This window comes from Galleria mellonella, unplaced genomic scaffold, assembly GCF_026898425.1.
Source record: "Galleria mellonella isolate WM207_F2 unplaced genomic scaffold, CSIRO_AGI_GalMel_v1 utg352, whole genome shotgun sequence".
Classification (NCBI taxonomy): Eukaryota; Metazoa; Arthropoda; class Insecta; order Lepidoptera; family Pyralidae; genus Galleria; species Galleria mellonella.
The window spans coordinates 4316074-4340549 of record NW_026442084.1 but is presented as its reverse complement, the minus strand read 5'-3'; the positions used below and the strand labels follow the sequence as shown (position 1 = coordinate 4340549).

Below are 24476 nucleotides of genomic sequence, written 5' to 3'. Positions count from 1 at the left end.
AAAAAAAAAGAATCTTCCAAACGATTTATAAAGGACGGCATTCAGGAAAATACAACCGAATTGAGAAAGGGATTGTTAGTAATGAGTTCTAATAGTCCCATTGCTAGCAATATAACCTATCAGGTCGGCCTCCACGCGGTTCCCCCGGGAAACCATCGTGATTAATTCTTGTCGAATTTTTCACGATAGGCCGACTGACCTGCCTTCATCCTCACCATTTATCACTGGTGCCCCGAAAATGTATACTGATAGCGCAAACAGAAGTTACCATTCCATTATCATCCATTAAAAAAAATCGAAAACCTCTTCTTTGTTTAAGTCGGTTGAAAAAAATTTAATAAAATTCTAATTTAAATGAAGACCCAAAATTAACACGAATATACGTAACAGTAATATTATCGGTTCCTTTTATTCCAATAACTTATTAAAATAAGACGCAGGTTGGAATAAAAATTTGTTGAATTAATTAATTTTATTTATCGACTAGGTATTTCTTATTTCTTTTATTCTATCAAATCCTTATTTACTATATATATTTTTTATTATGGTTTCGTTAACCAATAGTCAATCCTAAGATTATAAATACGAAAGTTTGTGAAGATGGATATTTGTTGCTTTTTTAAGCAAAAACCACTGAACGGATCTGAATGACATTTGGTACACAGAATTTATCCTAACTTCAAACATTGGATACTCTATATACTGATTACCGTGGGCGAAGTCGCGGAATACCACTAGTTATGTATAATTCATCATCTTCATCATGAAGATGATGAATTACAGAAATGATGAATCCGAAATGAGGGTATCCGCAAAAGAATCAAAGTCACCGACATAGCTTAAAGAATAAGCAAACTAAAGTGACAATGCGCATTGGCACTTCATGGTCACATAGAAGAATCAACAACCGATGGTGAAGAAAGGTTGTTGAATGGCGACCTCGTACGAGCAAACGAAGTATAGGACGACCCCCCACTAGATGGAGTGACGACCTCAAATGCATTGCAGGGAGTCTGGGGATGTAGGTGGCTCGGGATCGTTCCTTTGGCAGTCTATGGGGGAGGCCTATGTTTACCAGTGGACGGATAATGGCTGAGATAAAGTTATCTATAATTACTTTATAAAATTTATTTCACTTCACCAAACTTAATGTCAATATAAAAATATTCGCCTTAAGAACCCGTAGTGATGGGAACTGTTAATTACACTGAACCTCGACAAGGTCTGGGCATTCAGTAAAAAAATCGTTGGACAAATTGAGGTGAGCTGACCGGCTTGTTGTTGTCACATAATAATATGTTCTTAAGGAGAAACACATCAGTGTTAACGTTCTGCAATAATATACCCTTAATGAACATGTATGATATTACCGTTCTAACTGTATAACATACTAGTCATTAACCTCTACTTTGCTTCCTCTTTGAATAGAAATTTTTAAAATTTCTTTCTAGACGTTGTAAATTAGACCTATATTCCAAATTTTTGATTTCTCAAGTTAGTAGTTTTGGCTGTGCGTTGTTAGTTAAGCAGAACGAATACAAATTTATGTTTTATTACTATTATTACACGACTGTCCAAAAAGGAAGTGTTATGTTTACGGAGTCATTTTAATTAATGAACTTTATTTAATTTGTATTTACAGACATAACTGAAAATTTAAGAGACAAGATCCTACAGTCCATTTATCTTATAAATTAAAATAAAAATTACCCTATATGTAAATGAAAGAGAATGATTCGCTCTCTATCAAACTAAATACAAATTAATTCAACCATTTAAAAGACAACCACTTAAGTATCGAAAAATTTTACATGTATAATATAAATAAGATTTCTACTTTAAGAGGGCAAAAGAGGAAGAGAAAGACCGAGAAATAACTACATGGGACAAATAAAAAAAACACTAGATGTCATGTCGTATAGGGAGGTCAAGGATATGGCCTGGGATAGAGCTGGCTGGAAGAAGATGCATGAATTAGTTGCACCGACAAGAGGAAACTAGATTTATTAATCTATAATTTCTGATCGAAAATATTGTGTGAATTTTCCAATAATAAATTCACACGTTCTCGTGACCGCTATTCGATTGGTATTTTTTACGACACATATCTCAAAACAGTACATCGGATAAAAAATTGTCTCGTAATTAATGAAGATGTGATTGTTTTGAACGTGGCTCGAGAGAGGGGACAATTCGCCCACAAATAAGGCCACGGTACACTCGTAATGAATCGATCGTAAAGCTCGATATCGATATATCGCTACTCATTTTCATTGAATGAGATTTACGATGTTTATGCATGCAAAATTGGCGGCCGATCGAGTATCGAATTTTATAGGCTATTCAAAAATCGATTCGTGAATTTTGAATGCGTTCAATTAATTGTTTTGTTTCCGATGATTTGTTTTTTTACTTTTTTTTATATCGATTGTGAAGTTATGAATCGATTGTTTCTGTGCGTTTTGCATCACCTGTGTCACAATGATGTTAATTAAACTGTAGTTAAATAAATTAAACATATCTTTTATTTATTAATAGCGTTTTCTTAAAAGATTAAATAAAATATTATTTTCTTAACTCAGCTACGTGAAGAGATGCAGTACTATATGAAGTTATAGACAAATTAATATAATCGACTACGTGATATATCGATATTTCGCATCTCTGTCTGTGAAATGTGAGTGCCGCAATGCTTGGACGCATGCCGCCGCTCTTAATACGGCCCTTAATTACGATTTAATTGTTTTTTTAGCCGTCGAATTGTTCCGATGTGTTCTGAGAATCGACCCCAACTGGTTTACCTTTCATTTTTGTGCTCCCATTCTAGTATTCTATTGTTGCTATGGAAATCATGTCGCAGAATTATTTCAGAGTATAAACTATTTTTTTATGCGACTGGAAAATATACTGTGACGCCTATATGTTTTGTAATTTTTAAGGACTGTGTTATCTCGGTGACCTATAATGTCAATGTCATTTTTATATAAAAATTATAATTATATCATTTATTCAAGAATACTCTTGGACACCACGAGGTTACCCCTGGAAAACATCGTTGTTAATTCTTGTGGAATTCGTCACAATGGACTAATTGACCTGCTTTAATGCTCATCTATCATCCCTCACTAGTGCACCGCCAGCGTATATCGAAAGCACAGGCGGAGTTACTACTTCATTTTCGCCCACTAATTACCCCGTATGGGACTTGGCGTGAAGATAGATAGACAGATAGTTACCCATCAAACGTTGCTCGTATTCGAAGATATCTATTTAACTTCATAGATCGAAGTATGAATTAAAAGAATAAACTGTATATGAATTTTTAAAAACTTGTTGTTTGTATAAACACTAATAAAATTTAATCCAACAACACGTGTTCACATAAAGGCAATAACACACAAAACAATAGCTATATAATATTATGTAACGAATAAAAAGATCAATTGACATTATAATATCGTTGATCCAATGAGAATCGATTCTAAATTCAAAGTCAAATCGGCCGCCAATTATTCTCGGCGCAGACCGATGGCCAAACGATATAATAATAATAACATTAGTCTGCGATATCACGGAGTAATTCCTACGACATTACCAATAAGTCAACTGGACAATAGCGAGACATCATTAGATATGGCCTCAACTGGACACGGCGATGCGTTGAACACAAATTGTCTGATTAGAGAGCTAAATGCGACGTATTTGCAAGTTGGCATCGATTTATGTCGGTTCTAGCGGGGAGGCATGCGTTCGTCATGGTAACATTTGAACTATTGTGTTGAGAGGATGATTAATTAATGTTATTTAATCTATTACTTCAATAGTTAATAATTCTATTCCTTCTTTTCATTTAATTTCTAAAAAATTTCTTGTCAGTGCAACTAATTCATGCATCTTCTTCCAGCCAGCTCTATCCCAGGCCATATCCTTGATCTCCCTATACGACATGACACCTAGTGTTTCCTTTATCTGTCCCATTTAGTTATACTTCGGTCTTCCTCTTCCTCTTTTGCCCTCTATTTTTCCGTTTACTATGCTCTTAAAAATCGTCATGTCGTATAAGGTGGCCTAGCATTTTGCCTCTTCTATTTTCTATTATTGTCATTAATTTTCTTAAGTATACTTATTTTAATTTAATAACTACTGGTTGAACTTACGTGTAATTTGGAAGAGAAAGATCAACTAGGTTTAGGAGCATTCGGGACCTTCGTGCTTGAGCTGGCGTCAAAGCAGCTCAAGATTTAGAGTTCCCAATAGTCCCGAAACTATTCGATTTCTCAACCCAATTACACATAAGTTAAACCGGTAGTTATTACATTAAAATATCATTAATTTCACATACTTTTACATACTTTTTTTTAAGAACATGGAGTGGTGAGCTGTGGAATTAACCATTAATTTCCAGGAGAAACCTCGTGGAGGTCGACCTAATAGGGTGTATTGCTAATAATGGAGAAATTAGACCCATTACTAAGAATCCCTTCCCCCACTGGTACACTGGTAGGTTCTATCAGATATATTAATTTAGCACACAGAATATGGAATACAGCTACTGACAAATAAGTTGTTGGTCCATCTAATGTGAGGTGGTAACCGCCTATAAATATGAACAACTCAATGGACAGCACTCTGTATGGTCCCAGCGTAGAATAAGCTACCCCTTTCTATCCTGTGGGTATCGTAAGAGATAACTAAGGGAAACTAATGATCGAGGGATGGGCAGCAGCGTCTGTTTTAAACGTCGCCAAAGCCTAACTGCGGTTACTAACCCGCTCATCAAGCGTGGCAACTAAACAAAACTTCTCAATACGGGGAGGTCTAGTGGCCCGTCCCGGCTTCGCACGGGTGGATATTTTTACATTTTAAAAAGTGGTTATTGTAACATAACGATAATAGTTTGACATATAGTATCGCGAAGTTTTTTGTAGTTATTGACCATTAAGGCTGCACACGCAACGGAAGCTTAAAAATGGAGTAACTTCTCCCGTTTTCCCAACATTTCCCTTCACTGCTCTGCTCCTATTAAGCGTGATGAAAAGTATACTATATCCTGCCCAGGAGTATAAAGAATAATTGTACCAAGATTCGTTAAAATCCATCGAGTAGTTTTTGTTTCTATAACGAACATACAGACAGACAGACAAAAATTTTACTGATTGCATTTTTGACATCAGTATCGATGACTACATCACTAATCACCCCTTGATAGTTATTTTGGAAATATATCAGCTGCCCGCTAACGAAATGCTTTCTTACTATACTGGGTTGACTGGAAGAGATCTCTGTCAGAGATAAGTCCACCCTTGCTCACAATATTTATAAATAGATTATTTTATATGTAACTTACAAGTGCAATAAAGAATATATATATATATATATATATATATATATATATATATATATATATATATATATATATATATATATATATATATATATATATATATATATATATATATATATATATATATATATATATATATATATATATATATATATATATATATATTTCATGTACAGAATTAACCTCTCTACAGATTTATTGTAGGTATAGATAAATAAACACATAAGAATTCTAATTCAATTTGACTAAGAATATCTAGCAGGATATAGCAGTCTCAGTCAATGTTTCGTATACACATAATATCAATTCCTCTCAACTCTATACAAACAGTTATAAATATTTACATATCAGAATTCACTAACTTATTCCGTGATCTTATTTGCTTTGAATATACATATTTTTTTTCACTAATTTATTTGGCAATATCTTAATAACTTTGTATAAAGACATTAGTTCGTGACATTAAAATGTGTTTTATCTCTTTTATTACTTATTTGGTATCTCAGTTATCACGGAATAAACTAGTGGCATAATCGGTCTATTGGATAGAAACTAATATATATTTATGACTTTGCATGATTTTAATGCCATATAAAACTTACAAAAAATACTAAAAGAAACTTTTACCTCGCAAAGTAAACATTATCAAATAAGAAAACTTACATACAAACAGAAAAATATCAAAATTCATGAAAAATTTATTAATTTATGAAAATATTATTTAAACTGAATATTTATATATAATATTTAATGATGCTCCCTATTCCTCTATATCCTGTAAATTCACTGCCATGTCCCACCCTTCAAACCAAAACATAGTCATACAAACAACTGCATCACGGTAAAAACACTAAAAAAGTAAATATTACTAAAAAAAACTTGTAACTGATCAGTTGAAAGTTAACAATGGTTTTATTAAAAAAAACCAACAATCAATACTTGTACACATTGAATATCATCACGACAACATAATAAACAAACATAGCAGTCACACCATAAGTCGCGGCTAATCCTTTCATCGCAGTACTTAGGATTCGCTGGACACCGCGCGAGGACATCCATAAATTACAATGAGTTCCAACACATCGCGTATGGCCCTATACGCGGTCGCCAAAACAGGTACGTACGTGCGTCCGGCATTATCGTACCGTGCTACACTACACGAGCTATACGATAGATATAAAAGTGTGCTAGTAGCCTAGCAAACACTATACAATCCTAAATAATGGATAATATTAGTAATTTTCATAAATTCCCTGGACGTCCCAAATATTCTATAGCTACATTGTCTAAATGTTATATAAAATACCTGAATTATACAGATTCCCAGTATCATATATAGTGTACTGACTTGTAATATCAGCTTAGAATAAGTTACTCCTTCCTTCCTCGGAGATGTAGTAAAAGGCGACAAAAAAAACTTAATGGTCTAGGAAAGGGCAACAGCGTCTCTCTTAGAACACCACCAAAACCTATGTAACTACGGTTGCCAACCCTCCAACCAAGCGTGGTAAGTAGTGGCTCCCCCACTAGTTACCACGCTTACATACGGTAGGTCACATCTATGTTCAGCAGTGGACAGCTGATACGATGATGATGATGGTGATATGTAATGCAACTGATTTATTTTATTAATTTATTCTAATTATATGCTAATATGTATTTTTTTTATGATCTGGTATTGTTTGGTTACTTATATTCACAATAATTCATAATTAATTTAACTTTTTGAAAATGCAACAGCTGAATTTCTTGCCCGTTTTTCTTAGCTGAAATTGCATTTCGAATGGATGGTAAAAACAGGAAAAGAAATATCCAAAAATGTATTAATTTAAGTTTAGTTGAATAAAAATATATACATTAAAGATTACATAATTATTTAATGATGAATATAGATCTCATGTATACACAAGCAGAAAGGTCTTGAGTCATCTGCATTCACTGATTCCTTCAAACATACTACATTTAACGTTATCGCTCCATTTAATGGAAAGTTGTTCTATATGTGTTTGCCTATACAGGGTTACCACTAGAAAACCTTGCGCCACACATCAGTTATATCTCAAAAGAAAATTAGATTTTTTAAAAAAATATTTTTATTTTATAGCTTGCAGTGTGTAACAAATATAAACATATGATTTGCTAAGCCAATACAACTGTTGATAGTTCACGTAGTCTTCCGGACATATTTATATAGTTATCTATATCTAATATTATATTTACAATACGTATTAGATATAACACGTAATATATGATTGAGTTATTGTCTGCAGATATCAATCGCATTACAATAATAGATATTGAACTGTTACATTGTTGCAAGTTTCAATACAAGTATACGCTTTTATATATGACTAAGGGTTTTTTACATAATTGAAGGTATAGAGAATTTTAGTCTATTTTAAATATAAAAATACATAATAAAGTCATTGCTATTGCTAATTTAATTAGTAACTATTATATTAACAAGAATGACTATAAAGTTTTGGCAATAGATAATCAATTAGAAATTAAATTTGTTAAAAAGAAACTAGCTTTTAACCGCAATTTGGTATTCGTAAATTTTAGAAGTTATTTTAGAACCTATTTCAAAATTTCTAGATTCAGCGAGTTTGGCTGTGCGTTGATATGCAGCATATGGGTCAGTCAGTTAATCAATATCCTCTTTTATATATATATATATATATATATATATATATATATATATATATATATATATATATATATGTGTGTGTGTGTATATATATATATATATATATATATATTTATATATATATATTTATATTTATATATATTTATTTATTTATTATGCCACTTGTCTTTTGTAAACCACAAAATGAATTTCGATGCGGATTTTACTATAATCTACTTTAGAACGAACTTTAAAAAGAAGATAGTTCTCAATTCAATGTTTATATATATATATATATATATATATATATATATATATATATATATATATATATATATATATATATATATATATATATATATATATATATATAACTTCAGCAGTTCTAAACCGATTTCGAAAATTTTATTTTTATCTGAAAAGTTATATTTACAAATTGGTCCTATAAAAATCTTTATCAAAATCGGTTGAATAGTTTAGTTTTACCACAATTGAAATGTTTTTTTTTAAATATATTTAATTTTTTACAGAAGGTTTGTAAGTACAATTTGGACTTGTGCATAACCAGGGCGAGTTACTAGTTACATCATAAAAGATTAAGCCGGACCCCGCGTGTTCTATAACAATACTAGACCGATCAATATGACAGTCGCGTTGTTTCATTGATAGTAAAACTTTATTTATGTTTTCCCACTTTTATTGCCTTTTCGCGTCGACTGCCTAATGACTTGACGCCTAACTGCTTAACGCAACTGTGTATTCTAACACTTAATTATGTAAAAATAAAAACTAAATTCGTTTGGCCGCTTCATTTTCGGTAGTAAAAATATGTTTCGTTACTTTTGTATAGTGTATTCCCGACACGGTTGAAGGAAGTTAAATATTAAACGCGCCTGAATGTAAAGTCACATAGTAAAACGGTAGGTAGAACTTATTATGTTTTTAATTTATATTTATACGTTCATCAGGAACATAAAGGTTACATTTTATAGTTGGACGCGTGAGGTTTTTTTATTACTTTTCTGGGTATCTTATCTTACAAATATAATAAATCAGTTATTAGTAGGGGTGGCTCGACATCATCATCATCATCTTTCTTCATCATGCGTACGGCCAAGGAGTGGAACTCTCTACCTGCTTATATTTTTATATCCAAATATAATCGACACCAATTAGAGGTGTGAATAGACTATTCGTGGGCTCGCGAGCCCCATCTTAGATCATCAGTTTAGATCGTGATCAATCACGGGACTCTCCAGTAGTAAATAAAAAACCCAATATATAAATACTGCAGTGGTAGTCATATTTTTTTATCGATGGGTGAAAATGGAGGGGAAAGGGATTGTTAGTAATAGAGACTGAGAATCCCATTGCTAGCAATATACCCAACCAGGTCGACCTCCTCGCGGTTCCCCCTGGAAACTATCATGGTTAATTCCTGATGAATTCATCATGATGGGCTAACTGGCCTGTTTTCATTCTCATCTATCACACTTCACTGGTGCTCCGCCAGCGTATCCCGTTAGCGCAGGCGGTGTTACCATACCATTTTCACCCATAAAAAAAAAAGATGGGTCTCCATTACTAACAATCCCTTTCCTCCCGCGGTAGTCATATTACCCTTGCTTAGTAACTAGACGATGTTTATATATTGAGGTAAGAGATATTTAAGAAATAATATGAGGGGTCTTAAAAAGATCAGAGTATGCCAAAACAATATTTTTTTAGAACTTTTGTCTGTCTGTCTGAAGATAATTTTTGTAGATATCTTACTCCACCACTGGTGAATCAATGAATATATTTACTAAATATCTATAAATATAATAAATTATACACAACTAAAAATGTAGTAATTTATTTTTCTATGCCGATGTTTTCGGGCACAAGTCTGAATGGAATAGAGCCAACGATTTTATTGATAAAACCCGCTGGCGTGTCGATGACGTATTTATATCGCTTGCATTTATTTTATTCTCAAAATAAAACCACTTGAATTCATTTGAATCGCCGATCGTATTTTAGTATAGAGAAGGGCCGTTTATATCTCAAAATAAAATATGATTCAATCATGAGTTCAATCATTTGAACCGACTTTAATAATGTAGGATTTGCTCCACAAAAAAATATGAACTTCATTCGTGGCAAAACCAGTTATTTACTGAGTACAGAGGAATAAACTCTGAGTCCTCAGGAATGGCAATGCATGCGGAGGGCAAAATATTCTGGGCGACATAATATACTCTGTTATGTCCATGGTTACTGCTTATGCCTATAGGCGACGGTTACCACTTTCCATCAGGTGGGCCGTCAGCTTGTTTGCCATTCTAAGTACTATAAAAAAAATCGTTCAAAACATTTATTGATCCGATCTATTAAGACTGGAAATTTACCGAGTGGGCCTGACATAGTATGGGCCACCCCTTCCTTTCTCGTGGGCATCATAAGAGGCAACTTAGGGAATTTAATCATCGAAGGATAGGCAGCGACGTTCTTCTTAAAACATCACCAAAGCCTAACTGCTGTTACGTCCGGCAACATCATGGCGACTACTGGCAAAGCCCCCTTCTGGGGAGGGCTATGTTCAGCAGTGGACAGTTAATGGCTGATATCATCATCATCATCATCATCGTCATTAACTTATGAATGAAAGTTAAAGAAAATTAAATGTTTGGAACAGTAAAAGGATTTTGATACAAATGTGACATACAAATAGACCAAGTTTGATCTTTTTAATCATATTAAACGGGGGAAAGCCATTTATAATATAGCTAGTCAATACATAGTGTGGTTAAAGCACAATTACATATTCAGTGCTTAAAGTTTGAACGCCAACGTGCGCTGGTTAACTAGGGCTGCCATCCATTCGGAATACCCCGGACTTGTCCTAGTTTGAAGGGCGTCCGGGGGCAGTCCGGCAGGGGTTTTTGAAATTTGAAATTGTCAGGAGAAATCCAATTTTTTTTATAGGTAGGTGATCAATTGAAATGAATCTTAGTTACAAATTCATCCACAATAACCCTGTTATTATATATTTTTGTTACAAAAAATATTCTTTCAGAAGTGTCCGGGGAAAAACCATATTTCGCCCAAATGGTCGGGATTTTGGCCGTGTTTATCTGGTGTCGGCAATTTAAGTGATAGCAGCCCTATGGTTAAGTAAGCTACGCCTTCAAAGTGATTTCTGAAACAAGAATTTGACTGTGTAAAAGGCTAGTTAGTCACGATTGTATCGAATATTTTCGTCCGGCATCGGGAAATGTTTTGTAACGGCATATTAGTTCCGGCGTCAACTGGTCACGGGGACATTTGGACAAACATTCGCTGTTTGTACTAGAATTCTGGTGAAACAGGACCGGAATAATAAGTAGTATTTACTCGGCAAAAAAAAAAACAGTGGCTGCAACCTTGATAGAATTAATTGACGTAAATAATTACAATACAGTACTATTCACTGTTGTTTTTATTCAACAATTTATTTATTTATTTCAAAAATAAATAAAATAAACTGGTAATACCTAGGAAGATATATTTCGTATATATTTTTAACTGAATTTTTTTTTGTTCTGATGACCTTGCTGGTCTAGCGGTTTATCACGTCGCTTTAACTTCAGATGATCGTGGGTTCGATGCCAGTACCACATAAATATTCATTTTTACGTATGTTTGTGTTGGTCTGGCATGGCCGTGTAGGTCCCGGCATAGAATGGGCCACCTACATCTATCCTGTGGGTGCCGTTAGAAGCGACTAAGGAAAGGCGAGGTATGGGCAACAACGTCCCTCTTAAAACATCTCTTAAGCCTAACTGCAGTTGCCAACCCGGCTGCCAAACGTAGCTACTACTGGTAAAACTAGATTTATGGGCAAGGATTAAGGTCCAGCAGTGAACAGGTAACGGCTGAAGTAATAATAAAAATATGTATTTAAAAATAATTATTTAAGTATTTCTATCAGGTACCTTGTACACATAGAACAAGTAATGTTGATTTTGAACTTGATGACGCTGTATAATAGTATCCAGTAATATTTATTATTGTACACATATTTTATATAGAACGCAGAACTATTTGAGTATTTGCTCCGCAACAAGTAGGTTTCTCTGTTGAAACACCACAGTTTCTATAATATAATAATAAGAATTGGCGACCTGCACGAATGCTAAAGTTTAATGAGTTAAGGGGCCGCCTAAAAATCAGCGCTGTATAGGTGCATCTCGCTGGAGGTGTGCGTATGTAGCAACAGCAGAGGCGGCTCCTTTACCAGGAAGATGTACTGATTTTTTCCCCACTTTACACTTGTTTGTTTTAATTGTAATTATAATTTATTATTGTAATAATTAAGTAATAAAGAATTAAATAATTTAGTAATAAAAAATATATGTATGTAATAATAAAATTCATATACACGTAGAACTAACACGGGAATAAACACAATGTTACTCCCATAAAATTATTTGATTAAATCAACCAATATTTATTAATTTATTTATTTATTCATTAGTACAAATATGTGTACATGGCGGACTTAATGCTAAAAGCATTCTCTCCCAGTCAACCATAGGGAAGTGTCAGAATACTCGAATGCGGTACTACTAATTATTGATATACATACATACTAAAATTACATATATAAACGAATAAATATATATGAATAACAAATATACTTACACATATATGATGTATACTATATCTATAAACTATAATACAAATGACAGCCTAGATGTTTATTACAAAATCTTTTTATAAAAAAACATTACTAAATTTGTATGATATTTGGTAACTGGTTCAAAATACTCCATTATTTCACCAGAGGGAGATTTTGTACAAAAGTCGTTTGCTTGGGTTCCTCTGTCCAATTTGTGTTTCTACCGTTAAGCACGGCTGTTTTGATTTCAAAGATATGGCAGTAAATTTACAGGGTACAGAAACACCTGAGTCCTTAGATATGGCAACGCATGGAGGATATCATGGATGAAACAGTATACTCTATTATGTCCATTTTAATGTTCATTCTATAGGCGACGGTTACTATTTACCAACAGGTAGATCGTCAATTTGTTTGTCATTCTAAATTGCATAAAAAAAAATATAAAAATAATTATACATGTACCTACTTATATTTATAATTAAAGGCGTAATATATCTTTTATCTATACATATCACTTCTTATGATCCACGTGAGTAAAGCCGCGATAGATACATTGTACGATCAAATAGTTCCCATGAAAACCACGCGCGTATTACAAATTACGAGTAACCAGCGCGTGCGCACACTTAGGTCTGCGGTTGGAAGTCTTATAGATCAGTTTTTCATTCATTCCAAACTAACCGTGAAAGTGTTAACCGCAAACAGTTTAATGCATTATTTAACTTCTAATTACATTAATTTAAATTAGTTGAAATGTTAAGAGTTTCTTTTTGCGTGATAGAATCAGCGGGTCTACCATGAAATGAAATTCCGAAATTTCGGACTTAATTTCGTGTTTTTGTTTATACCAAAATCGGACCAATAAATGGAGTTTAACATTTCGTTCGTCATACATCCTATCATAAAAGTCCAAAGGAATAATATTTTAACATTTTTAATATTTTCAAATGGCATGTATTATGTAATTTTAACATCAAATTTCTGTTTCGTTTGGCTCCGAAATTTCGAAAAACATTTCATGGTATCCGCATGCGAGGATATCCGCAGTGGAACCAAAGTGACATTGCTGGAAGGATAATCGGACAAAGTGACAATGGACTGGTCACATAGCTCGAAGAACCGACAACTGATGGCGAAACAAAAAGTTCTTGAGTGGCGACCCATCCAGGCGAACGTATTTGGTGACCCAGCACTAGATGCAGCGACGACTTCAAATGCATTGGCAGAGAGTCAATGGGAACAAGTGGATCGAGACCGTTCTTTATGGCAGTATTTGGTCTGTCTTCAGGAGTGAATATTTAACAGCTGATACGATGATGATAATAAGTTGAAATCACAATTATTAAGAAGAACTGAAGTTTAAAAATGTTGCAAATGTTGTCAAATGTATCAATACATATAATAACGTCGTAACTGGTCGCTGTCTGTACATGAAAGATATATAAGAAAAACTCTTATAAGAACCCAAAACAATAATTTTTAGAATTGTTGTCTGTTTGTCGGTACGTTTGTGCGCTCTAATCTCAAAAATAACCGATTTGAATGCAGTTGTCACTAATGCGATGCAGTTTGCTCCACTTAACATTAAGTGTTTGTTTCAATCGGTTCATAAATAAAAACTTATATCAGTTTAAAGAATTATGTAAGTACATATAAAATGCTATAAAAGATGAGTTGAATTGGCCGAAACGTTTTTTATTATGTATTGATTTTTGGAAATTCTGTCTACACGTTCGAAGCCGGGTCGAATTGCTAGTTTTTTTAATATTAAAAAAAATCAGTTACCTTTTAGCTTCAGTGCACACTTTGTCACATAGTCAATATCTAAAATTCGGTTTTTTTTTCCATCCATTGTAGACCATTGTATTGATTAATCGATCAACTAATATCAATACAATTGGACGAAACAAATACAGTGGCGTGCAAAAAACGTATACACACATACTATGCATCGTACACATGGTGGCAATGGCCAAGCAGAAAGTTAAATGAACTTTGCGACACATAAACAAACGGTAACTGATTAGATCAAATATCGCTCGTATTTCGTTCGTCTCGTCGCGATCGTTCGTTCGTTCAACGTAATGCCATGCGCCATTCTATTAAACACACAGCCGCGTGCGCAATATTTTTTCCAACGAATTTAAATAAACACAAACATAATAATGACGTCTTATTAAAATAAGATTTTGTTTTACAATTTACTTCAGTCGTGTCAAAATATTTTTTTTTTTAAACTTAACATTTGAACTTTTATTTCAAAACCAAACTACCGAACAGACTTTGATAAAATTTTATAAGACCAATCTGAAAGTATATTCTTTCAGATAAAAAATCTAATCTCTCTAGGATTTTTTTTTTATGCAACTTAGAATGGCAAACAAGCTGACGGCCCACCTGATGGAAAGTGGTAACCGTCGCCTATAAACATGAGCAGTACCATGGACATAACAGAGTACACTTCAAATTCAAAATTAACTACATTGAGACAGTGAAATTTACCCCCAAAAATATATGGGTCCTAAAATGAAAAATGTAGCCGATTATAATTGTGGTAAACAAGTTATTTTAATTTTAAACTGAAGAATCGATTTTACAATCTTTTAGTAAATTCTTTTAAATAAAAAAAATCTAAATCTGCTAAAATAAAAAAAAAATAATAACAAACATAAAAGAATACAACCAAAAATTTTGAAGTCGTTTGAAAACTGAAAAGAATAATTTTTTATTTGTCTTTGTTGGTAATAGATAAAACACCTATAGAAAGCTGCATTGTCAGCGAGTAACAGGAAAAATATTTTATCTCATTTGTCTTTCTACATATCTATATAAACGAAGCCGGGTCGGGTCGCTAGTAATCAATACAATGTTCAAGTAGGTACATTATGTACCTACTTCACATTTAACAATGCAAGTTCAATATGTACATTGTTCAATTTGAACAAAAATGCAGCTTTACCGTTTACGTACCGAAATAACAATATACTTTTATTCCTTCAAACACGAACTTTTTTTTAATTTTTTTATAAATAACCAGTTTATTATTCATTGTTTGTACGAAAACAAAGTTTGCGTTCCCTGAATTTCTCTTATTCCACATTTATTTTGGAACATTGCGAAGTGTTACAATGTGTGTACGTTTGTGGGTGCGTAAGTCACGAACCGAGGCACTTTTATAGTGTGTTTACTAAATTAAAATGATTTCTTCGTTTTCTGTACTTAAATAATGTTTCAAGAGTTGCGCGCGCGCAGCGGTTTGATGAAATGTGCGTTACATTCAATTGTAAGATTCAGACTTGGTATTTGCAAAATGATTTTACGGTCAACTTAGTTGATGTTCACAATAGTGGAGCAGTTTTGCTGTTTACTCTCAATTGGTTAAGAATGTGAGGAAGTATTTCTATTCAGAAGTATATCAGTTTGTGGGGCCGTGTGGTCCTAGTATACAATGGACTACCCCCTTCTTTTCCCGTGGGTGTTGTAAGAGCAAGGCGAGGCAAGGGATGCGGTTGCCAATCCGACTGCCAAGCATAGCAACTACTGGTAGAACTCCCAAGGGGGAGGCTTATGTTCAGCAGTGGACAGTTAAAGGCTGATATGATGATGTCTGTTTGTATTGGTCTGGTAGTGATTGTTAGTAATTGGGCTTAATAAGCTATTGCTAGCAATATACTATATCAGGTCGACCTCCACGCGGTTCCCCCTGAAAACCATCGTGATTGATTTATTGTTGAATTCGTCACGATGGGCTAACTGACTTGGTTCATCCTCACCTATCACTCCTCACTGGTGCCCGGCCAGTGTATATCGTCAGCGAATGCGGGGTAACCATTCCATTATCATCCAGTATAAAAACTAGTGTGACTTTAGTAAGTTATTATGGATAAATAGATATTGTTTAATTATTTATCTGTATGTATGTATGTTACATGATATCGTCCCAATAAAAATACAAAGTGAATTGAAAACCTCTTTTCGAAGGCGCTTAAATATTAATATATTCAATACAAAATAATTACGAGTAATCAATTTTGAAACGATGACTAATGAGTTCGTATACCGCAAAATAAGAATGAACGAGCAGGTGTGTTCAATATTTTGTTTAGTGATGTATCGAGTCAAACTGACTCGAATACTGACTCGAATACGTATCAGGTATTCGAGTGCTCAATATATTCGAACACTCTATTCGAGTTCTCTACAACTTTTATACTTTTAGCATTAAGTTCGCCATGTACACATATATGTACTAATAAATAAATAAATAAACTCAGATACTGTATTGAAGTACTTACGATGCTCGAATACTACTTGGCATGTTTATCACATTTTTTTCTATTTTTATTATTTTTTTTTATTTAATGTTTACCTTTATTATTCAAGGGGGAAATTACATTACTGATTTTTTTTATTTAAATTTGATTTTTAAATCAATTGAAAATATACTCGAATATCCGTCGAATCGGGATTCGAGTTTTTTAGTAAGTACAAAAATACTCGAATATCATTAAATGCCGATTCGGCACATCACTAATTTTAATACATTAAAATTAAATTGGACTGTATCGTTGAGAATTTCAAAATGGCTGAGGCATTTCTCACGTTAATGGGATAATTGATGTTTTAACACTAACAAGATAATGGCGTGCATTATGCGTAAGGTGTTGCGTGGACATCATTGTTCTCAATTTTAAAGGTTAAGCAATTAATGCACGCATATGCAGCGGATGCAAGTAAATGTTTTATTACTATTAATTCAGACAGGTGGCGGCGTAGTGTACTAGTTTGTGGACTCCCTAAAATGTTGTCGAAAACAAAGATGGCCGACTCGTCTGTCATACTCGTGAACGGATTCAACATCACGCAACTGACCTGCTGTAGTATCTATTATCTGACAATTGCTGAATATAAGCCTCCTTCATAGTCAGTCTGTCTGTCTGTCATAAGGAGCTGTCCTGAGCCACCTGCTTCCATTAACTCCTTGTTCCCTATATTATTATATATCTATGACATATCTATAGAGATATGAAATTCACATAAAATATATTATTAATTATAGTACGCAATAATATTATGATTATTATTGTAAATTAATATAAGTTTATTAATTTAATTGACTTATGCAACTAACATATAATTAAAACAATAATAATACCTCAATAGACCAGCAGTCATTGTCGAAAAAATAAAAAAATATAATATAATCTATTAAAAAAAAAATTGTTAAATTATTAATTTATTTATGACAACATTTTTATGGCAAAGGTAAATTAATAAATAACAATAATATTTTTATTCGAGTGAGATACAGTTGCACAAAGTACAATTTATAATTTTTACAATTTATATTCAATGAGAAAAATATCTGCATTACAATCAGTCCCCAAACTAGGCCAGACCTATATCTTGGGGACTAAAATAAAATAATCTTTTTCGGCTCCGTACGGGTAGACTGGATTTTCAAAAATAAAATATAGCCTATATTACTTGCTATGTACAATTTAAAGAATTTTTTAAATTGACTGAGTAGTTTTTGAATGTATCCATTACAAACAAACACTCAGATCTTTCCTCTTTATAATATAGTATTAGTATTGATATTAATAATTTTATAAAAAAAATTTTATAAGAATTGTTACTTACTTCGTTACGTTAGAATATTATAGGCCCCTTCCACATCGCCTGCATCTGCAAACAAACATAACATTTTATATTATTACAAGTATTACTATTTCATCAATTTTATTCCCATACAAATAAACAATAAAGACCTTACAGTTTCGCAATTTCGAAATCAACAAAATATATCATTGTAATTAAAAATGAACTTGTCTCTCCATAAATAGTATTTTTTATTATATTTCAGTTATTTTTATTTCTCAACAAGGTGTTATTTAGTGGAGTTTTGCTGTTATTTATTACATTTTTATGATTGGCTGATGAGTGTGGTGAGTTTGTATAAGTCAGTGTGAAGCGGCGCTTATGAATATATATAGTAACAGTATAATGTTGCCTATGTATGTATATATTATAAATTAATATTTTTATTAACTAGCTATCAAATTAATCGAACTACAAAAAATATTTACATTTTATTGATAACACAGACATACTTTCAAATTTACTATATATAAATCTCGCTTCGACTTGGACATGATGTAAAACACACTATTTTATATGCAATCTTTTAAGATAGATTTATTGGCGCGATAATATTGTAAGCACGATGTATTTACAGTTCACGACACTCCGATACTGCTAGGGTTGTCGCTTATTTGCATTTATCTAGATTCACTCTACAACACGCCACGGAGATTCAGTTTTCAGACGAGCCCTTGTATTATCTGAGTGGCTTTATCTTTGCAGATGTGTGTCTGTCTTATTTTGTGCAGGATTTTATAGTTAAAAAACTGCACAGAGTATGTTATTGTTTGGTAATTTTTAAAATAATATTATAATAATTTTTTAGATCTCCGACAATGGTACTGATGTTTTTGTTTGATTAATTTATAAAGTAAAATCTATAGAATACCACTAAAAACACATTATATACGTATGAATATTTTTTTCCTGTTGATACAAAAATTAAATAAAGGAAAAATTACGTCCTTTTAATTTCATAGAATCTGCGTTCACGGCTGACAGCCCTATATGTGACGAAGCATGTTGTAAATTCGTAACGAAAAGGTCTAGAATTAATTGTAACTTTAGTGCAATAACTTAACCTAATAACACCTCGTTGACACGTAGGTTTAAGTGCATGTTAAGTTCTCTTGCATAGATGGACTTTTTTTGTCCGTCAATGTAGTATATAGAATTAGGGGAGAAAGAGATTGTTAGCAATGGAGTTTGACAGCCTCATTGCTAGCAATATGCCCTATTAGGTCGAGCTCCACGTGGTTCACCCTGGAAACCATCGTGAACAATTTTTGTTGAATTCGTCATGATGGGCTAACTGGCCTGTTTTCATTCTCATCTATCAGCCTTCACTGGTGCTCCGCCAGCGTATTCCGTTAACGCAGGCGGGGTTACCATACCATTTTCATCCATCAAAAAAAAAAGTACATAGAATTGCAATGAATATTCGTATCGCACGAGTCCGCGGCATGTTTCCAACGAATACAATGAAGAATTTTGTCAAAAATATCTCATTTATGTAATAAGACATTATCATTCTTGAGATAATAAAAAACATATTGCACATGTAACGCCATCTATTAAAAGTAATCCGAAGTGGTGATTCCCGCACAAAATTTTCTATTTTTAATTTTTCGATTTTTCAGCTTAACTTTAGGGCTTTCCCAATTTTTTTTTTTATATTACCCCTTTTTACCTCTGTATTATAGTGAACAAAATGAGAAAAAATGTTTTCAAGTTATTTAAGCCGTTTTTGAGTTGTGGCGAGACTAACATATACCAATTAATTATTAATATATATATGTAGTAAAAAAATATATTACATATATTTTTTTACTCCTATGCTGGCAAACAAGCATACGGCCCATCAAATGGTAAACAGAGTTACACATAGCACGAGGGATGTCATGCGCGCGTTGCCGTCTCTTAAGAAACCTTAATACTTAAATCATCATCATCATTTCAGCCATACTTAAATATGTTATTAAAATTAAAAAGTTATTGTATACTTAAACTAACTTTTACGTTAATATGCACTTAAGTATTATAACTCTTATAATAAGACTGAGTACACAACTATACTAAAGCTAGTCAATTTGAGGCTTTAAATTATTTATATATTCATGCGCTACACGCCGCATCAAAATGTCATAATACGAGTATGATAGATAAATTATATAAGAGATATTAACATGCGACCTACACATATAATGAAATTGTAACTAGAATGTATGTACGTATATCACGTATATCTACTTTATTAATTTTGATAAATTTTGATACGAGTATAATAATATATAGTAACTAGATTTATATATATAATATTGCTTTATAACAATAAATAAATTGATTCCCATGGAAAAATACAATTTTCAAATGACATGTGATTGTCCTGTTAGTGTTACTAATATAATAAAACTAGCTTTGTAACCTGTAAATTACCAGAGGGAGACTTTGTACAAAAGTCGATTGCTTGGGTACCTCTGTCCCATTCGTGTATCAACCGTGAAGCAGCTGTGTTTGCATGGCTGTGTTTCAGTTTGAAGGGTGGGATATGGCATGAATTTACTAGGTAGAGAGGAATAACACCTGAAGCCTCAGGAATGGCAACGCATGGGGGGTATCATGGGCGAAACAGTATACTCTGTTATGTCCATGGCACTGCTCATGTCTATAGGCGACGGTTACCACTTTCGATCAGGTGGGCCGTCAGCTTGTTTGCCATTCTAAGTTGTATAAAAAAAAGCTTTGTAACCTGGACATATTCACTGACTAAGATAAAAAGTAGCCTATTTCCTTTTCCATTCCTCATAGTACATGTACACCAAATTTTATAATGATTGGTTAAGCCGTTAAAACGCTAGTAAGTAACAAACAAACAAATTTACACTCATATTTATAATACTAGTAAGTATTGTATCTAGATGAATCTGTACATAAAAATATTATAAGAAAACATAATACAAGAGGTTTTAATAAAACCAATAGATGTCAAAACATGTCCTTGTAGAAATTCTGACTGTCTATCGGTCTATCTGTCTGTCTGTCTCTGTTTATCTGTATGTTTATTCCTGCATCACGCATAAACTATTCAATCAAATTGAATGCAGTGTTCACATTTGTATTCCTGAAGGTCTAACTTAAAAACTGAAATATGTCTTATCGCCGTATATAAAAGAAAGAGATAAAGGAAACACTAGGTGTCTTGTCGTATAGGGAGGTAAAAGATATGACCTGGAATAGAGCTGGCTAGAAGAGAATGCATGAATTAGTTGCATCGATAAGAGGCAACTCTTGAATAAGAGAAATAGCCATGTATAAACGGTTTAATTTATTAGTTTTCCTACATCTAAAATAGCATACTAACTAGCGGGCAAAAAAATATAATTATTAATAGATTTACAAATATATATGAAATAAAATAAAGTGAATATTACAATTGGATTGAAAACCGAACGTAATGTAAATGCAGAATGACACACGGACAGTACAAAAACAAAATACAATTCGAGTCGAACCTCTCCATTAAACATGGGCTACGCTACGCTGTCGCCGCTATCTTCTTGATGTGAAGATATTACCGCTCTCTCACGAGTGCTTCGAGTGAATGCGGTACACATTTTTTTGCTCTGCTTGTTAACAATTCTTGGTTTTATTGTCATATTTGTTACTGGTACTGTATGTTTTATATGTAGTAGTTTTATATTTATTTATTTATAAAAGATACACCAACAATATGGTCACAATATTTAAACAGGCTGTACGATTTTTTTTGATGAGTGAAAATGGTATGGTAACCCCGCCTGCGCTAACAAGATACGCTGGCGGAACACCAAGTGATAGATGAAAATGAAAACAGGCCAGTTATTCCATCATAATGAATTCATCAGGAATTAACCATGATAGATTCCAGGGAGAACCGCGAGGTCGAGCTGGTTGGGTATATTACTAGCAATGGGATTCTCAGTCTCCATTACTAACAATCCCTTTCCCCCCTCATTTCAGCTATTATCCAACCATTGCTGGACAAATGCCTCCATCATAGACTGCCATAAGGAACGGTCTTAAAGATTAATAATTAAAAATGTGAATATTTATTACTCGATCACGCTAAAACCTTCATAGAAATATCAAAAACTGAAGTTTGTACACTATTAACCTATGATCTCTTAATAATTATTAATAAAAATAGTTTGTCTTCGTGTCTCGTTTAATCAAACGTCATCTTGACATACAAATAGTAAAAGGTTATCGAACTGATATTAATGTCATACTAGATTAATTTGTTCATATAGAACTTCAACAAAAAGGATAGACATATTAATACATTTAACATATATTAATTTATTTATTATATATTAATATATATTTTACCAGAGAGAGACTTTGTACAAAAGGCGATTGCTTGGGTATCTCCGTCCCATTCGTGTCTTAACCGTGAAGCAGTTGTGTTTGCATGGCTGTGTTTCGGTTTGAAGGGTGGGATATGGCGTGAATTTACTGGATACAAAGGAATAACATCTGAGTCCTCAGGAATGGTAACGCATGGGGGGTATCATGGGCGAAACAGTATACTCTGTTATGTGCATGGTACTGCTCATGTCTATAGGCGACGATTACCACTTTCCATCAGGTGGACCATCAGCTTGTTTGCCATTCTAAGTTGTATATAAAAAAAAAAAAAAAAAAAACACTTATCTGTGAGAGCTGTATACGCCTCTAATTAATATGTTCATCTTGCTTTAACCTTATTAATAACATTGTACTTATTCTGTTTAATTATTGTATACATATTGTTAGTGTATCCTTTATAAATAAATAAATATTACCCACCCCTATTTACCATTCCATTTTCATTCAATAAAAGAAATACCTCTAACTACTCCATGAGAGATTATAGTCGTGAACATATTATATTACATCTTATTAATTGAGAATGATATAAAGTCAAATGGTAGATCAATTGGTAATTGGGAAGGGCCTACGACACATTTCTCACGATAGTTATCCGCCGTGTATCATTCTAAACGTATGTTTAAACCAATCAACTAAAGACGAAACCATAAACTTGGAAATCACTCCCGTAATAATAATCTATTTGATTGCGTATCTGGTAGCCCATACATATAAATTAAACGCTATGATTAGACGTTTGTAATTACAATTTATACCTTATTTTGCATTTAAAGCGATCAATTAATTATACATATTCGTTAATCGATATAGATACGAATGATCGAGTTAATTTCCCATCGATTAATCGCTTTGTCAATCAATTGTCGGATGTAGTTATTCTAAATCCATTTAAGTATGCGGATGCTTAATCAGAGGTTGTTAAACTTTTCGGCGACAGATACCTTTTGAACTACATATTAAATATTTTATGGAATTCTAAAATTAGAAAGAAAAACCTGTATTACATTTATCATCTGTACTACATATATTACTTGTATTACATGTTTATCGCCTGTACTACATGTTTATCGCCTATACTACATGTGTTATCTGGTTTACATGTTTCTCATCTGTACTACATGTATTACTTGTATTTTGTTTACCGCCTGTATTACATGTGTTACCTGGTTTACATGTTTATCATCTGTACTACATGTACTGTACTACATGTTTATGGCCTGTACTACATGTGTTATCTGTACTACGTGTATTATATAGTAAACACCGTGTAGTTCCCAGCATAGAATAGGTCATCCCTTTCTTTACAGCTAGTGTCGTAAGAAGTAACTAAGAAAGCTTATAAAGAAGACATGGGCAGTAGCGTCCCTATTAAACCATCATGCCAAACTACGGTTGCCAACCAGCCTACCAAGCGTGGCAACTACTGGCAAAATAGAACGGAACGGGGGAGGCTATGTTTAACAGTGGAAAATTAATGTACATGATACAAGATGATTATCATTTAATAAAAATGACACAATAAAAAAATTATAAAAATTAGTACTTTAAATTTGAATTGATCCAACTATCTTACTAATATAACAAAATTGTAACTAGACGATGTCTATACATAAAAGATATTTAAGAAAAATTAAAATGAATGATCTTAATAAGATCAATAGATGCCAAAACAATAATTTTATAGAAATGTTGTCCGTCTGTATTTTTATTTCGGCATAACGCAATTGGATGCGGTTTCCAATTTTGTGTTTTTAAAGAATTAACTTATAATCTAGTGTATGTTTCATCTCGATACATCATCC

At 32.9% G+C, this 24476-nt stretch overlaps 1 protein-coding gene across 1 annotated transcript in view; it reads right to left on the bottom strand.

Annotated features, from left to right (window-relative positions):
- LOC113519384 (transcriptional activator cubitus interruptus) overlaps positions 1-24476 on the bottom strand; it is a 144147-nt gene that overhangs the window by 77751 nt on the left and 41920 nt on the right. The window contains exon 2 of the mRNA XM_026904446.3: positions 18265-18309. The gene's annotated coding sequence lies outside the window, so the exon portion shown is untranslated. The remainder of the gene's footprint in view (positions 1-18264; positions 18310-24476) is intronic.